The following is a 15207-nucleotide window of genomic DNA, read 5'->3' on the forward strand; positions in this document are numbered from 1 at the left end:
ACATGTCTGGGGATCTCCTGGCTCTGCTCTGGAGAGGAAACCAAGGAGAGTGTTGGTTGGCTCCCTGAGCCTCCTGGCTGAATCTAACCTGTCATATTTTTAAAACACCCAAGCAACTGTGAGTGTCTTTTAGAGGAAGTAATTGCTGTTAGCATTCTTTTCCTATTGCTTTCTGACCATCTCAATAGTTTCTTAAGGTGTTGCCTTGACAGGAATGTGAACTGTATGTAGGCCTGAAGAAAATTAACAGTGACTCAGAAAATGAAATTTATCTGGAAAAACCACATTCCTCAGAAATACAGTATCATGGAGACTTGATTATTTCTTCTTGTGGAAGGGGCCAAGGTGTTTTATGATACCATGCAGTTGTAGCTGAGGTTGGCCTGTAGCCCAATCAACTAGTCATTCCTTTCTGGTGTATTTCTGTATTGGACTTGTGCTGAAATGCCCACAGGAGATTTGGGTAACTCTCTGCAAATGCTTTTGCAGGTAGTGAGTGTTAATATAATTTAAAAAATCTGTTGTTTTCCCACCCCTCTCCTTCTCTTCACCTCTCTTTGTGAAAAAGGTAAATCATTCAGGGGTTGCTTTCAGCATATACCAGTTTGTTGAATTTACAGGAAGGGCTGCAGTTCCTCTTTGCACATGATGCTTTCTAACAAATCACAGACTTCTAAAATAAAACTATAAAAAACATACATGAAACAAACAAACAAAAAATACTCTCCTCTCAAAATATCCACACAGGAAAATGCTATGTAGCTAAGCAGGCTAGTACAACTCTACCAGTAACTTGGGGACCAGATTATGCTCACTGAATTGTGGATATTCATTTAAAAAATGAGGGCATAAGACTCCTTCTTTCTTCTACCAGCACAAGTTGAAGAACCTAGACATATTTAGCCATCAGCTGCTAAAGGAAATGTCACTTACCAATGTTTAGGATGATAGATTGCATCCTTTAGATGTGCCATTCTCTCTCCTTCCTCTCTAAGGAGATCCATTCTCAATTTTTTACCCTTAAAACCTAAAAGAATCATAACAAAAGCTTCTCACTTAATTAATCATTTCCACTTCCTCCTTTTTGGAAGCATTTACATAGCATAAAATGTGGTGCTTGTGGCACTCTGCTATTGGCCCACATTTGAGCTTAGAATCAGCTATGCTGGTCAGACAAGCAGAACTGCTTTTTAAAAGCTCTTTTTTTTTTAAAAAAATAAAACCCTGTCACAACTGCTCTTAGAAATACCTATGTGAAAGAGTTTGTCCCTTTCTCCCACATATAAAATTACTTCTAAAATGTTGTAACAACTTTTAGATTATCAGCATTCAAAGGTAAATGAGACCAGGAAAAATGAGAAATCTAAATCACCAACTTCTTATAATCTCACATCAAAAGGTCTGAAATATTCAAAATTATTCACAAATACATAAATGAATATTGGGAATCATGACCAAGATTGACAAGATAGCTGTGAAAACAGCCCAAACCCATCTTTACCACCTCTGAGTCATGGAAATAAAGCCTTTGAAGGCTTTATTATAAAGACGTTGAAGTTCCTCTTGGGAAGCTGGTGCTTTTCCCAGTGTCCTGTACTGCTGGATGCAGTCCCTGCTCTGGGTTACAGCACCAGCCCTTACCCAATACCCCAGGGGTATTGCTTGCTATGTGCAGTGTCAGTATTTGGAAGCTGTGTCTTTCAAGGCCTTCAGTCTTTCAGCCCTGCTCTCTCCACTGCAATGGCAGCTATACTTGGTGTGGACTAGACTCAGTACATATACACTTCTTCTTTACAGTTTACAGGTATCATCCAGAATAAGAAATATGCCTTTGAGCCATCTGAGCTGGGTCAGAGTAGCTTTTGATGGTACAGCATTATGGAAATGAGCTCACATTCTTCTGGATTTAAAGCAGCCATACAAATGATACAGATCACAGAATATTCTGAGTTGGAAGGGACCCACAAGGACCATCAAGTCCAACTCTTCAGGGAATGGCCCATACAGGGATGGAATTTACAACCTCAGATTTATAGCACCACGCTCTAATGAATTGAGCTAATCCCTACTCTACTATATCAGTGTTAACCTGTGATGTACCTGGACTAATTACTTAACTCTGCCTGAGATATATCCAGTACCATTTCTGCCCTAAGAGAAATAGTACTTTATCCTAGCAGAAATTCTGCAGGTCAGTCACACCACTGCAAATGGACAGCAAGAGACAGAAGTTCAAGAAGAACTGAAGAAAAAACCACCAAATTAACCCATTTGGTATTTCAAAAAAACTCCAATAGTCTGGCTCAGGAACTCTTTCATTCACAGTGTTATCTCATGTTTAATAGTCCCTGGTTATAGACATGAGCTTAGCTGGTAACCTTCTAGCACCCAACAGTTTCTGTTGTTTCATTTGTATGAAGAGCTACCACGCTCAGATCATTTGGAAGCTGGTACTTACTCCCTTTATTTGATTCTCTCCATTAGTTCCTAAACTGGAGGAGAAAATGTCATTCCTTATTTACCATTATCACACCACTCATCATTCCATAGGCATTTATTATACTGCTTTGTTCTGGGACCTCCTTTTAGTTTTATAATTAGCCATTTAATTCTGTTTTGTCTCTTCAACTAATTAAGATCTGAAGACTTTGTTTCTTATCACAAGCTGTTTAGGTTTTCTTAAGAGGTTTAGTGAAAGATCCTTATATTTAAGGAATCCCCTCTGTCATTTCAGTTTATTTTACGGTTTATTTTAGCTTTTACTAATTTTCTACAGAACCAATGTATTGACCTGCACTTCCATAGGTCTCTTATTTCTAGGTATTTGGTATCAGTTTATCTGCCTTGTTCATCACTACAAAAGAATTTTTAAGAGGAGGCACTGAAATGGGCTAATACATGTTTATGTCCTATTAACATGAAGAAAAGGGAACTGAACACACTTCACCTGGCATGAACTGTAGCCCTGATTCTGTGTATAAGTAAGAGTGTGGGTCAACCTGCAGTTTCATGAATCATACCCCTTGTTTCTTTAGCTTTCTTTTACATACCCATGAATACATGCTATTTTGCTTTGCATTTTTAAAAAAGTATTTTGATTCAAATAGAATAAATTGTGTTTTTCAGGTGTGGGGGATATTTTTGCTTTGTCTTGGAAAAATAAAATCTCTATTTGCATACTTTCCAGGAAACAGATTATGATATTTTATTTTGCTCTGAATATGTATTAGGTTTTGACTTTTTTTTCTGTAAGCTCAATATAATGTCTCAGTTCATACATCTGTGAGATCAAAAATGCACAGTTCCAAAACACTGGGTAGGAAATGTATAAAAAAATGCAGGTGTCTGAGCAACAGTTTGACAAGCAGAGAGACAAAAGGAACACAAGGAAAGGAACAGTGTCAGAGAAGTGTGAAGACAAAGGGTCTGGAGGCAAGGTTCGTGCTCAGTGTCATAGGGGAAATGGAAACTCCACTGGTGTCAGCTTTCTCTCTATAATACATCTCTGTCTCAATTCATGCTAAATAGATTGGCATGTACTGCTGACAGCCTATTATTTTACAAGCCATGTGGTTTTTAAATGTATATATATAGATAATAGTCCACTTTAGTCCCTTAGCTAGATTATCAACAGGGCATAATGACAATCCACATATTTATAGATTCGGTTTATTGTAGTGTAACAGTGAGAGAAGTGTTTTCTTTTCTGGGGACTCTGGTGACTCCTCTAATGGAGTGGAGAGCACTGGTGTCTTAGCTGGCCTCTCCTTCAGCTACCACGAGTTGTTTGGAGATTGAGTCATAGGAGCCTAGAGAATGGCTCAATCTTCTACAAAGCAGGCATCTGCAATAAGGCAGATGAGTTGTGCTTGGAAGTAGCTGCATCTTCCAAGTGTAAGTTTTCATTTTGTCTTTAGGCTACAAATGGTATAAGTTACACAGGTGAATCTCAGTTCAGGATGCTGAATCTTTTTACCACTAATGCTGCTGTATTACTTAGCCAGCACAAAAATATCCAGTTCTGCTTCTGGAAACAGAAATATTTCTGGGTGAAATTAATAAAACTTTATTTACAGTTTGTCTAACTTCTGTAATACTGTTTTAGTTAGTTTTAAGACAGAGAAATTTGGCAAGCTTTGTATCTAGCCCCTGTAACAGCAGCTATCAGGAGATGACAACAGCAAAACTGGTCCATCCAGCTTGTCATTCTCAGTGTCTTACTTTGAAACACCATTGTACACCACTCCCCAGCACATCAAGAATGGCACATCAGGAATATCCACGTGTGGATAACAGGTGTCATCTGAGGCTTGGTTATGCTGGGTCGTATATTTCACTATATGAAGGAAGTACTACTAATAGCTTGTGCATGTGTGCATTTTCCACCATGAAGGGCAGTTTGCCAATCTCTAGGCCTTGTTTAATACATTATCTTTCTGTCCCACAATGTTTTTTCCCCACTTTATTCTTTATACTGCTCCAGAAGTGCCTCCCAACCTACAGCCAGGCGAGCAGGCAGAGAGGCAGGTGGCAGCTGCAGACTATTTCAGTGATCCCTTTGGACAGAGTGATGCAGGAGCAGAGTTCCCACAGGGCTGAGGTGCAGTCCAGCTGGGGCAACAGGACCTTGCCCTACCAGTCTGAATGTCCTTGATTTTTAAATAAATTTCTATCAAACAAATATAAAACCTGGTCTGTGGAGCCTGGATACAGTTTCAGTGAGTTGTTTTGCTTAAACTCATTGATTAATGAGGGTTGTACTGAAATAAATGTGGTTTTAGCAAAACTCAAAATGGATCCAAAAAACTGTTTTCTGTTTGTTTAGTTTAAAATCAGCTTAATTAAATAAATTCACATTTACACCTGATAAAGGCAAGTGATAACTTCTATGTTTTATAAAAATAAAGTAAATTCATGTCTTAAAGTTATGACAATAATATTAAAAATACAATTTATGGTTAAAGTTTACCAATGTGTCTATATCCAGATGTTGAGAAATGCTGACAACTTTTTATGCCAAAGCCTTAAGGATACCTTCATTCCATGGCTGCTCTTTTTGACCATACTTTTTTCCAAGATGCGGTATAATCCCACATTTTAGCCAAAGACTCCAGTCTCATGCTATATAGTCTGTCAGTTGATTCTTTGTCTTCCTACTTTTCTGCAGCATGCCAACACTATTTTTTGCTCTCCAGCTTTCTTTTGGAGAGCAATTTAATTGCATTTGAATGCCTGATCCCTGGGCTGCTCTGTGGAGCCAGGTAGCTGATGATCAGGAAGCCACTCTTTGCAGTCCAAGATTGCAGCTGGAAGCTGCTGGAACGGACTAAACGAATAGGAGTTGTTAAAAAATAGAGCAGAGGCTGATACACATGAGCTGTAAAAGACTCTCTTCAAATTCTCCCTCCTGTAGAAGGAAGTAAGTGCAACTCTTGCTTTCTAGAAAATCTCACGAGACCACAGATCTCCAGGGATTTTTTTTTTAAATTAAAAATAAAATATAGTTGCTTGTGTCATCTGAGTGCTCCCCCATACAGGACAGTATGTGGGGCTCCTTTGCAGTTCTTCTTTTGCTCCTTCTGAAATCAGCAGAAAAGCATAGCTGATTTGGGTGGAAATGCAATCTATACAAAGTTCAACTGGTTTTTCAGCCGAAACTCACAAGGATTTTATCAGTGGTCAAAGCCTCCTTCCTGTCTTATGCAGAATTTTCTATTAACCATAAAAGCTGTCTTTTTCCACATTATCCTATGTTCACAGAAATATTAGAGCTGCCATACCTAATCAAACCAGAGGTCCATCCAGGCCAGTATCCTTGGCTCCAGATGCCCCAGGGGAAGGTGCAGGAAAATTCATAATATCATTTCCCAGGGGAAGTATCTTCCTAATCTTTGGCAGTTTTTGGCTAGCTATTGCCCTGACCATGAGTGTTTATAATCATTATACACTTTTATCCTATCTAAGAGTTATCTATCATGTATGTTCTATTGTTTGAACTATTCCCTACGGGTTTAGGCATAAGGTCACAATAGGACAGAGGTCATGAGTCACAGTAGATCAAAAGCCATGGCGTGTCAAATGTTGTACTGTAATTCATACTCGTGTATACAGCACATATATAAAGTGATAGTTCATGCTAAGGCATTGCCTCACATTGCTCTACAGCTATAGCTCCCCTAAGAGTGTTATAATATGCTATTGACTTTCTTGTGGATTCATCATGCTGTGAATTATTTCTGGCCAGTGGAATGCATGGAGTTACCTTTTGGGTATTACTTAAGCAGGCGTCTTGTGATTGTGCCAGAGATCTTTTTTGCAGGAGTCAAGGTGTGTATTGTTTCCCTAGATTTTTTTATATTTTTTAAAGGAAAAAAAAAATAGGAAGGGGAAGAAGCTGAAGATTTACACTTTAGCTTAAAGATATACTGGGTATATGAAAACAGCTCTTTTTTTTCACTCCCATAAAAGAACTGATCCCATGGTCTCAGCAGGAATATGTATGTGAAGCCATATTCAATAAACCTTAGGTGTCACAATTTTTCTGGTTTTTTTTAAACTGAAGAAAAGGCAACTGCCACCTATAGTTTTGTCCCCATCATTCAATCTTTTAAATTTCCTGCATGTAGTTATTCATTTTTTTCCCCCCACATTCTTTGTTCTGTTCCTCTTGGAATAAAAAAGAGATAAGAAATAAAACAAAAAACACTGTAAATGATCCTCTTCCTAAGGACGCTTTACTCCTTCTAACAGTTTGACTTTTCACCTTTTGGGTGCTTAGTGGAAAAGCCATTACTTGCTTGCTGAGGAAAAAGCATTTAATGAATCACAAAATCATTCAATTATTCTTAAAAACACTTCACATCACACATCTTTTTCCAAGTAAAGTGTGCATTTTTCACATTTAAATGGTGCATAACTGCCTCATAGAATGTGTCCCTAGAGTTAGAGACATTTTAACAGAAAGGTTCCAGCAGCATACAGAGCAGTTTGATATATATAAGCATTAAAAACCTTGCATTAGAGATGCAGAATTTCCTCTTCTCTCTTCACTGTCTTTCAACAACATTTATGCAAAGTTGCCTTTCTGCTGTTGTGAATTTTCTAGCTTTGTGCTGAGCTGAGATCCACATGCTTTGTTTACTTCGGCTTGCTGCAGTACCACACGATAAAAATGAAGTAATAGTAAAGCTAATATGGAGCAGCAAAGCATTTAGAATGTTTGGGGAGGGGGTTGTAAATAAAATGATATTTTCTCTAGGAAGGGTAGTAAGATATTTTTTCCGAAAAGTATATTATTTACAATCTTTGAGTCTGATGCTGAGCTCTCACCACTTTTCCTGTGCTTTTATAAGAGAAGTGCTTTCTGCAGACTGCAGTAGCTGCCATTCCCTACACAACGTTTTCTTTTTAGGTTTTTTCCCTTTGAGGGTTTTTGGTTTTTTTAATGGACTTACATTGTAAAACTTTTTTTTTCTGTATTTAATGAAAATTTATTTTCTTTGCCCAACAGAATCAGGTGGCTGACTTGGTTTGCAAAACCAGCTTGAAGGTTGCACTTTTGCCAGGGCAAATGGGAGTCAGCCTGTTTATTTGAATGCTGGTATATGAGTCGTACCAGCTAAGGAGCTGGCCTTGAATTTGTAAACTTTCCTGCACTTTTATATCCCTGTGCTTTAAACAAGTAATTTTTTCCATAGCAATAATTTTTTCCTTTTCTTTTTTTCTTTTTAAATTTAATAGGAAAGAGTGGTATTTATACAACAGCTTTAGGCTAACTTAGCTATCTAACTTAGGCAGAGTTTTAAGAACTAAACCTAGGTGTTTGTACTTCCCTGTGTAGCTGGCAGGGAGACAGAGGTGCCGGGGGGCTGTAGGCAAGGGGAAAACTGCTGCAATTCAAAGGACTAAATCAGATGCCTGAAGTAGACAGTGTGAATAACCCTCTGGATGACTGGAATTATTGGACCACATTAGAGAGAGAGGAAAAAAGTGAGGCTGGCATGTGGTGAGTGTCCTACATATGGTATGTTGTTTATATGTGTTTTTCCGTTAGCATTTCTCTTTCCTTTGTTGCTCCACCTCCTCCTGCAGTCTCTCCTAACAACAAAGTTAATTCAAAAACTTCTGCAGTCGAAGGAAAGTTTTCAGACCTATGCCGCTCTCAAAAGCATAAAACCCAGGCAAAATGAGTTAGCTCTCTTTCCCATTCTCTGCCTTGCTTAAACAGTGCCCTGTGTGTAATTTTCTGTTTCCTTTGATTTCTTTGGAGCCGATAAGGTGTGGGTATGTGTTAAAATCACTTGTCATAAAATTTACCATAATTCACCTCCCAAGACTGTGTTTTATACTCACTCAAATATCAATACTTTTTGCAATAACTGGAAAGAAGAGGTGTCAATAAGATAGGCACACACCCTTCATACTGTATTAATTCCTTTGGTCCAGTCAAATCCTGCTCTTATCCAATGTAGCTTCAGGGGGAAGCTCCCTTGTGCTGCAAAAAGCAGGCTCCACCTGGTTCCGATTAAGTTTGCACTGGTTGGATCTGCCCAGTGATGGCGTAAGAAAATATGAAGCAGAGAAGCCTGCAATTGAAGCTGTAGATTCATGGCCTATAAAACTAAAAGGCTATTATGGTCATCTATTCAGTCTGCCCCCCAGTGAAAAGGGCACCAGAACTTTTCAGAATTACTCTTTTTTGTGTGCGCACGCGTGTGATTTTAACAGAAAAGAAAAAATCATACCTCTTGATTTAAGCCTTCCAGAGTGTGTCTCCAACTACATCTTCTTACCACTGGCTTCTGTTACACCTTTTTCACCAGACTGAAAACTCTAGTGTTATCAAATTTCTGTTTCTCACATAGTTATTTATAAGCTGTGATCAAGTAGCCTTTTAAATGTCTCTCTGATAACCTAAATAGATTGAGCTCCTTGCGTCTTTCATTACAGGGAATGTTTTCTACTCCTTTCATCATTCTTGTTGCTTTCCTCTGAACCTTTTCCAATTTTTCAACAACCCCTCTTGAATTGTGGACACAGTGTTTCCAGAACAGGTTGCATCTGTGCCAGGGACAGAGGTAACACAACCATATTGTATGTTTATCTGGTGATGTGCTCTTTGGTTGTTTCAGATTCGGGTCTACCCTCTTGTACTCACAGCTCTTTGCACTGATTATCTGCTCTGCAGGCTTTTTCAGGCTGTCTTCAATCTGTGGGCAGGGTCCTTACCCTGTAGCAGTCGCAAAGTCTTTGTTACTAGAGCAGTGTCTTATGTTTCTGTGGATCGAGATTTACCATTTGTTTGAATGTGGCCAGTTTCCTGAGCAATCTGAGTTCACAGTGACTTGGCTGGCTCTCTATTTACTCATCTTCCAATAATTTCAAATGCAAACTTTCTGAATGTATTTTTTATAACTGATAGAAGAGTCACCAATAGAAAAAAAAGATAGGGTCCTGCATTTGTGGATCATTGTTAAAATAAGCACCTCTGGTTACTTTCCCCGCCTTGCTACATGCTTGAGACTGAGATTTGATTCTATTTAATAAGTACAATATTGATTTTAATAATTTTTGATCAAAATATTATGATTAAAAACTAAAAAACTTTCCAATATTCTTCTACATATTTAATAGTACTAAAATTACCCTTATCCTACCAAATTTATACTCCTATTAAATGATATCGATTTAACTTTGGCAAGACGATTTTCCAGAAAATTCTGTTCTCCCTGCTTCACTTGAAATGAACTAATGTTCCTAGAAACTGTTCCTTGTTTTGCTTGAGATCAATGTGTGGTTGAAATGCTTACAGACATTTAGGTCATCACATTTATTCTTTTTAACTATTCACAAAAATTTTTGCATAGTTCTCTTGAACCTCCCTAGTTCTCCAAGACATACTAAAAATCCTCACTCACCATGCAGACTTCTCTGCCAAATGTATTAAAATACCTCCATGAAAATTATTCAGGTCTACTGATTTTAAAAATGTCTGGTTTTATTAGCTGCTATTTAACATTCTCCTGTGCAACTACTGAAACAGAGCTTCATCATACTCATCCGATATGAATACATCATTTGACTTTTCCCCAAAATACAGAAGAAAAGTACTTGAGAATGTTTTTTCTTTTAAATGTTCTAACAAAAAGTCCTAGTAATTTCCACTTAGTAATGGAGCAAGACAATTTTTCGAGTTTTTTGTTCGTAGTAACATTTCCAAATCTCTTCATATTGTCCTTATCTCTATTTTCTCTTTGTAATATTTGGCTTTAAAAATGCTCTTTAATTCCCAGCTTCTAATTTACCTTATTTGCTACATTTCCCCTGCACCTCCCTTTTGTTTTTTGGGGTTTTTTAGTAGCTGCCTTCACATTCAATGTCATTTTATTGTTTTCAACAAATGAGTAGAAGATTTTTTCCTTCATTGTGACTCTTTTTGACATGTCCTTTACAATGTGTTTAGCAGACTGAAATTGTCAGTCAAGTATTTCCTTTAATACTTTCTTCAAGTAACTGTTTCACACTCACTGTCAAATTTGTAAAAGCTGATTGTCTTAAATCAACAGATATAAATATTTGATTTTAAGTAATTTTCTCATAACAAATATAATCAAGTTTTAGCTATGTGCACATAAGCAATTAATTTTTTATTGTCTGATTCCTCTGTCACTCGACTGAGGTCTAGTAGAGAATTCCTCTGGATGCAGTTAGAGAAATTGACATTTTTGATTTGTTTAATGTAACTAGTATTTTATTACGGGCACTCTGAGGTTACCAGTTTATGTTAATACTATTCCATACCTCATAAGCATTTTTCTTTGTTAAGATATTTCATGACCGGATGAAAGAAACACAGACTTTTAAAATTATTTAATTTTGACAGCATTGTCAAAATTTTAAAATGAGGCATATAAAGTGAAATATAAAATGTCAACCTGATTCAACTACAATTTGGATCATGGCTTCAAAATAAAGTGTGGTTTTAAAAATATTGGCACAGTTACTGAGAGGTGTGAAAGATTTAACACACAGAAGCCATTTGGGTTTTTTTGTTAGGAGTAAAGTGTTAACTTGGAGTCACAGTGTTCTCTCATAGCCTCTGTTTATTTACAGTAACATATGCAGATTGCTCACTTCAGTGCTTTAAGCAGAAATACAAAACATACTGAAAATGCAGCTACAATTATAACAAATTATAAAATTCTGGAAATCGGGTCTGAGGTTCCAGGCTCTTTGAAATCAGTAGCGCTCAAACTGTTCGACTTCCAGTAGTTTTCTTCATAAAATGCTGTTCCATATTATAATGATTTAACTTGCCACTAGCCTCATTCTGAAGTTCACTAACTGGACCATAACACCCAATTACCTCACCCTGACTTAATCCCATTCTTAAAGAGGGTGAAACCTATTAAAAATGGTATTAAATAAGAATGCTTTCAGGGAATGCATCTCCTAATTCTTTCTACGTGATTCAGCAGAAGCATTTTTAAAAATAAATACTGCTTTTCTATTTGCGTCCCGAGCACGCTATTCTTAATGACAGACCTGAAGTGAATGGTTACAGCATACATTTCTAATTTTAGCTATAGCTGCCTTATAATTATCTGATTTAATTTCTTTGACCCTTTAGCTTGCCTGTTTAGATGCAAAGCTCTCCTGTTGTGCATGTCACCTGACACAAAAGAGCAAAGATCTCTGTAGAAATCCTAATAAAATATTATGGGTAATTCAACGAGTCACTATCTAAAGATTATTGGTGAGGTTTTACATATTTTATCAGCAAGAAATAATATATTACCTGTTCTCAGCAATTTTTTTGCCAGTACCTTATGAATGTACAATACTGACTTTTTAAGTCACAATATGTCAGTTCAGAAAGGAAACACCAAACATATTTGGAGAATAAAATCACTATTAAATGGATTAACAATAGATTTGGCTTCAATGCAATAAATCCAGAGAGACTCTGCAAACACAGGAACTAGCTACATTTTCTACACAGATTTATTTCCTACTATTTAATGTACATAAAACACATGAATTTAATTTGGTATTGGTATTCTTTACCAAGAGGAGAGTCAAGAAAAAATCCATACAACCATCCATGAGTGTAATGTTAAATATAAGAAAATAGCATATTGTACCAATCAGACAAGAATTCACACCAAAAGGGTTATTAGGGGATGTTCACATTGATTTGGGGGAGGCCAAGGTTGACTGGGCCTGGGGGCTAATACCCTACCACCAGTACGGAATAGTCCTTGAGGCTACGTATCTGGGAAACTGGACTTTCTCTGCTCATGCTCTTTCTGATCAGATTTGTCTTTTTCTGGCAGCTTTTGCCAGCAATCAGATTCACTGGAAACATAAAAGAGAAAATGATTGCTGGAGCTGTGCTGAACAAGCTCAGCGTTATCTTTCTTCTAGCTCTGTTTGCCCATATGCACAATGAAAGGAAGCTGGCGGAGGTCCTGGTCCAGGAAAAGAATTAGGGGCTTTATCATCAGACAATAAGCTGAGCAAATTACAGACCACAAACTACTTCTCTTCAGAGTACCCCTGAAGGACTCGTGGCTGAACTCGGTGCCTTAGAGCTAAAAGGAGGAAGTACATGGATGTTGTAAAGATGAGTAGCCAGACAATGAGGGATGATTGTGCAATGTCTACTGTTGAGCACTGGGCAAAGAACACATCAAAAAGTCTAAAATTCTAGAGCCCTGAAGTCCTGCTAATTTTAATTAGTTTCAAAAGCTGCAAAAACCCATCATACTTTCTATTCCAAAATTTTTGGTTGTTCACATAATAATACTCCAAAGGAGTTCACATGGAATATCTAAGGCATATAATGAAGCCGTTAAACAAGAAGAGAACTATTTGTTTAATAGTGGTTCCATTCAATAAGAATCAATGAAAGAGGATTTTAAAACCAGGGAGTTATAAACCAAAAGGACTTGCGTATCCAGTGAAATAAAATCTTTCTGCCCTTTGTTATCATACCATCCTTCCTCAGATTCTGGTTCAAGGTGTACAGGGGAGAGATTTTAACACTATATCCTGTAAAATTAAAAATCACGAAGCAGATCTTTGACAGAGTGACTGAACTCCTTTGAGGTTTTGAGATGATTTTGGAAACTTGGAAGGAGTCCAGATTTTTGCTAAGTCTTTGTTTTCAATCCAAAATAATCTGGAAATAATACCTGTAACATGAATGATATTAATGTATACCTGTAAAAAGTACATAAACTGCTGGAAATATGTCTGCTTAGTCTTCTCAAATAACAATATGAACCTCATCTTAACATGATCACCTCACACAAATACTTTCAAATGCCAAACTCTTTGAGTGTTATTTAAATGGGGTTTTTTTCCCAATATAAGTTGAAGTGCACACAGAAAGAGATCTGAAAAATATTGAGCAGAAATCTAATCCACCAAAAATCTTTATGGATAAACTGTTCCCCTAGTAATCCCTCAATCTATAAACACCTCAATAAGATATCTAGAGAAAATAGTTTGAAATTCTTATAGACTCTGCTCCTCTGAAGATGCTGCAAAGCTGGTCTACTGACACTGGTTAACTAGTTACATAAGGAACCCGAGAATCATAAGCACTGCTCAATTTGCTGAAATGAGAGGCTTTCTTCTTTTCCCTGCCTCTAGCTTGAGGATCAAATTTTCCATACAAATTGGCACGGTGTGGTAGATTTTCCCTCTGCTATTCCATATCCTTGATATTCTCTGCGTGGGGAACTGCCACTAATGCCAAAGGGATGCTTGGCTCGTTGTGCTCTCCCGATAGCTACTTCAGAAATGCTGTTAGATTAAATAGCAAGGGACAGCAGCGTTTTAGCCGTGATCCATCAGGCGGATCTGAGAGGAGCCGTTTGCCCTGAGAGAGGATAGGCTTTCGAGACATATGGTGCTATAATGGGGGGGTGGGGATTTTTCAATTCCAATCCACCCATTCCGGATGAGAGAGACTGAGCTAATACCCTCGTGTATGGTGCACTGCATCTAGCTACGGAAGTAGCGTTAGGGTGGAATTTATGGACTCTCTAAATTGTTTGCCAGGAAATGTTTACTAGCTATGCACAATAAACGACTGTGAAAGCGTATTCCTGTGTTTAATACGATACGGTTTTTTCCTTATATTTGGGTCATACTATTATGATACCAATAAAGGAAACTTAAAAAAAAAAAGCAGAAAAGGAAACAAACAAGGAATGTATGTTCAAATTTATGGAACTTCATTTGGGAATGTCTGATTGACTACAAATTGTACAGTGCAAACTTACTACCAGGACCCCTGGATACACGCCATGCCTTCCATATTAGAAATTAAATATATGAATTTTTCTTAGATCAAAATATTCTCATCATCAACTCAAGGTATGTTTTTAAAAAAGCCTCATTACCACAGCTGCAGGGGGTCATACGTAATGAAATTAGCGTACATATGTAAGAGAAGATTACCTACCAACTTACCAAAATGGATACATAGCTTCACAATTTAGAAATTAAACAGGCAGTTTTGGATCACAGGAGTCTTGGAATTTTGCTCTGGGATGTGACTCTGTCTTCCATGTAGATCACTGTTGTACCAGGGACTACTGTACAGTTTTATAGGGTGTGTTAGATTAGATACATTCCCAAACATTTTTCTCTCCTAGGAAGCAAAGACAGAACTTTCTCTGGCAATCTGTGCAAAAAGCACTTTCTGCTCCTTCATTTGATTTAATGTGAGGCTTCTATTTTAATATAATGCATCTAAGAACTGTCCTTGTTAATAAAAGACGGTGGGCACTAACCTAATTTGTTTTAATCGTACAGTGTTTGAGATTGGAGGTAAGCTTGTACTTTTGCATGACTGAACACCTTTCAGCATACACATATGTGTATTTATACATCCAGCATGCTGCTCATGATGGGATTTTCAAGTTTAGTACCTTTGTAACAATGCAGTTTCGTGGTTTCTACTTGCATTTTCTGCAAACAAGAGTAACTACAATAGACAGACATACCTTCCCCCTTGCTTGCTATGAATATAACAGAGGAGATTAGGGGATAAAAATAAGAAGCAAAGAACATTTAAAATTAGACATATCAACTTCTATAGCAGATCATTTAACAGTTTTAGTGCAATAAAAAAATGCAAATTCATTAGCAAAATATTTTATCCACCAGGCTTGTTTCAAAATAAAATTTTCA

This window comes from Corvus cornix, chromosome 2, assembly GCF_000738735.6.
Source record: "Corvus cornix cornix isolate S_Up_H32 chromosome 2, ASM73873v5, whole genome shotgun sequence".
In the NCBI taxonomy this organism is placed as follows: domain Eukaryota; kingdom Metazoa; phylum Chordata; class Aves; order Passeriformes; family Corvidae; genus Corvus; species Corvus cornix.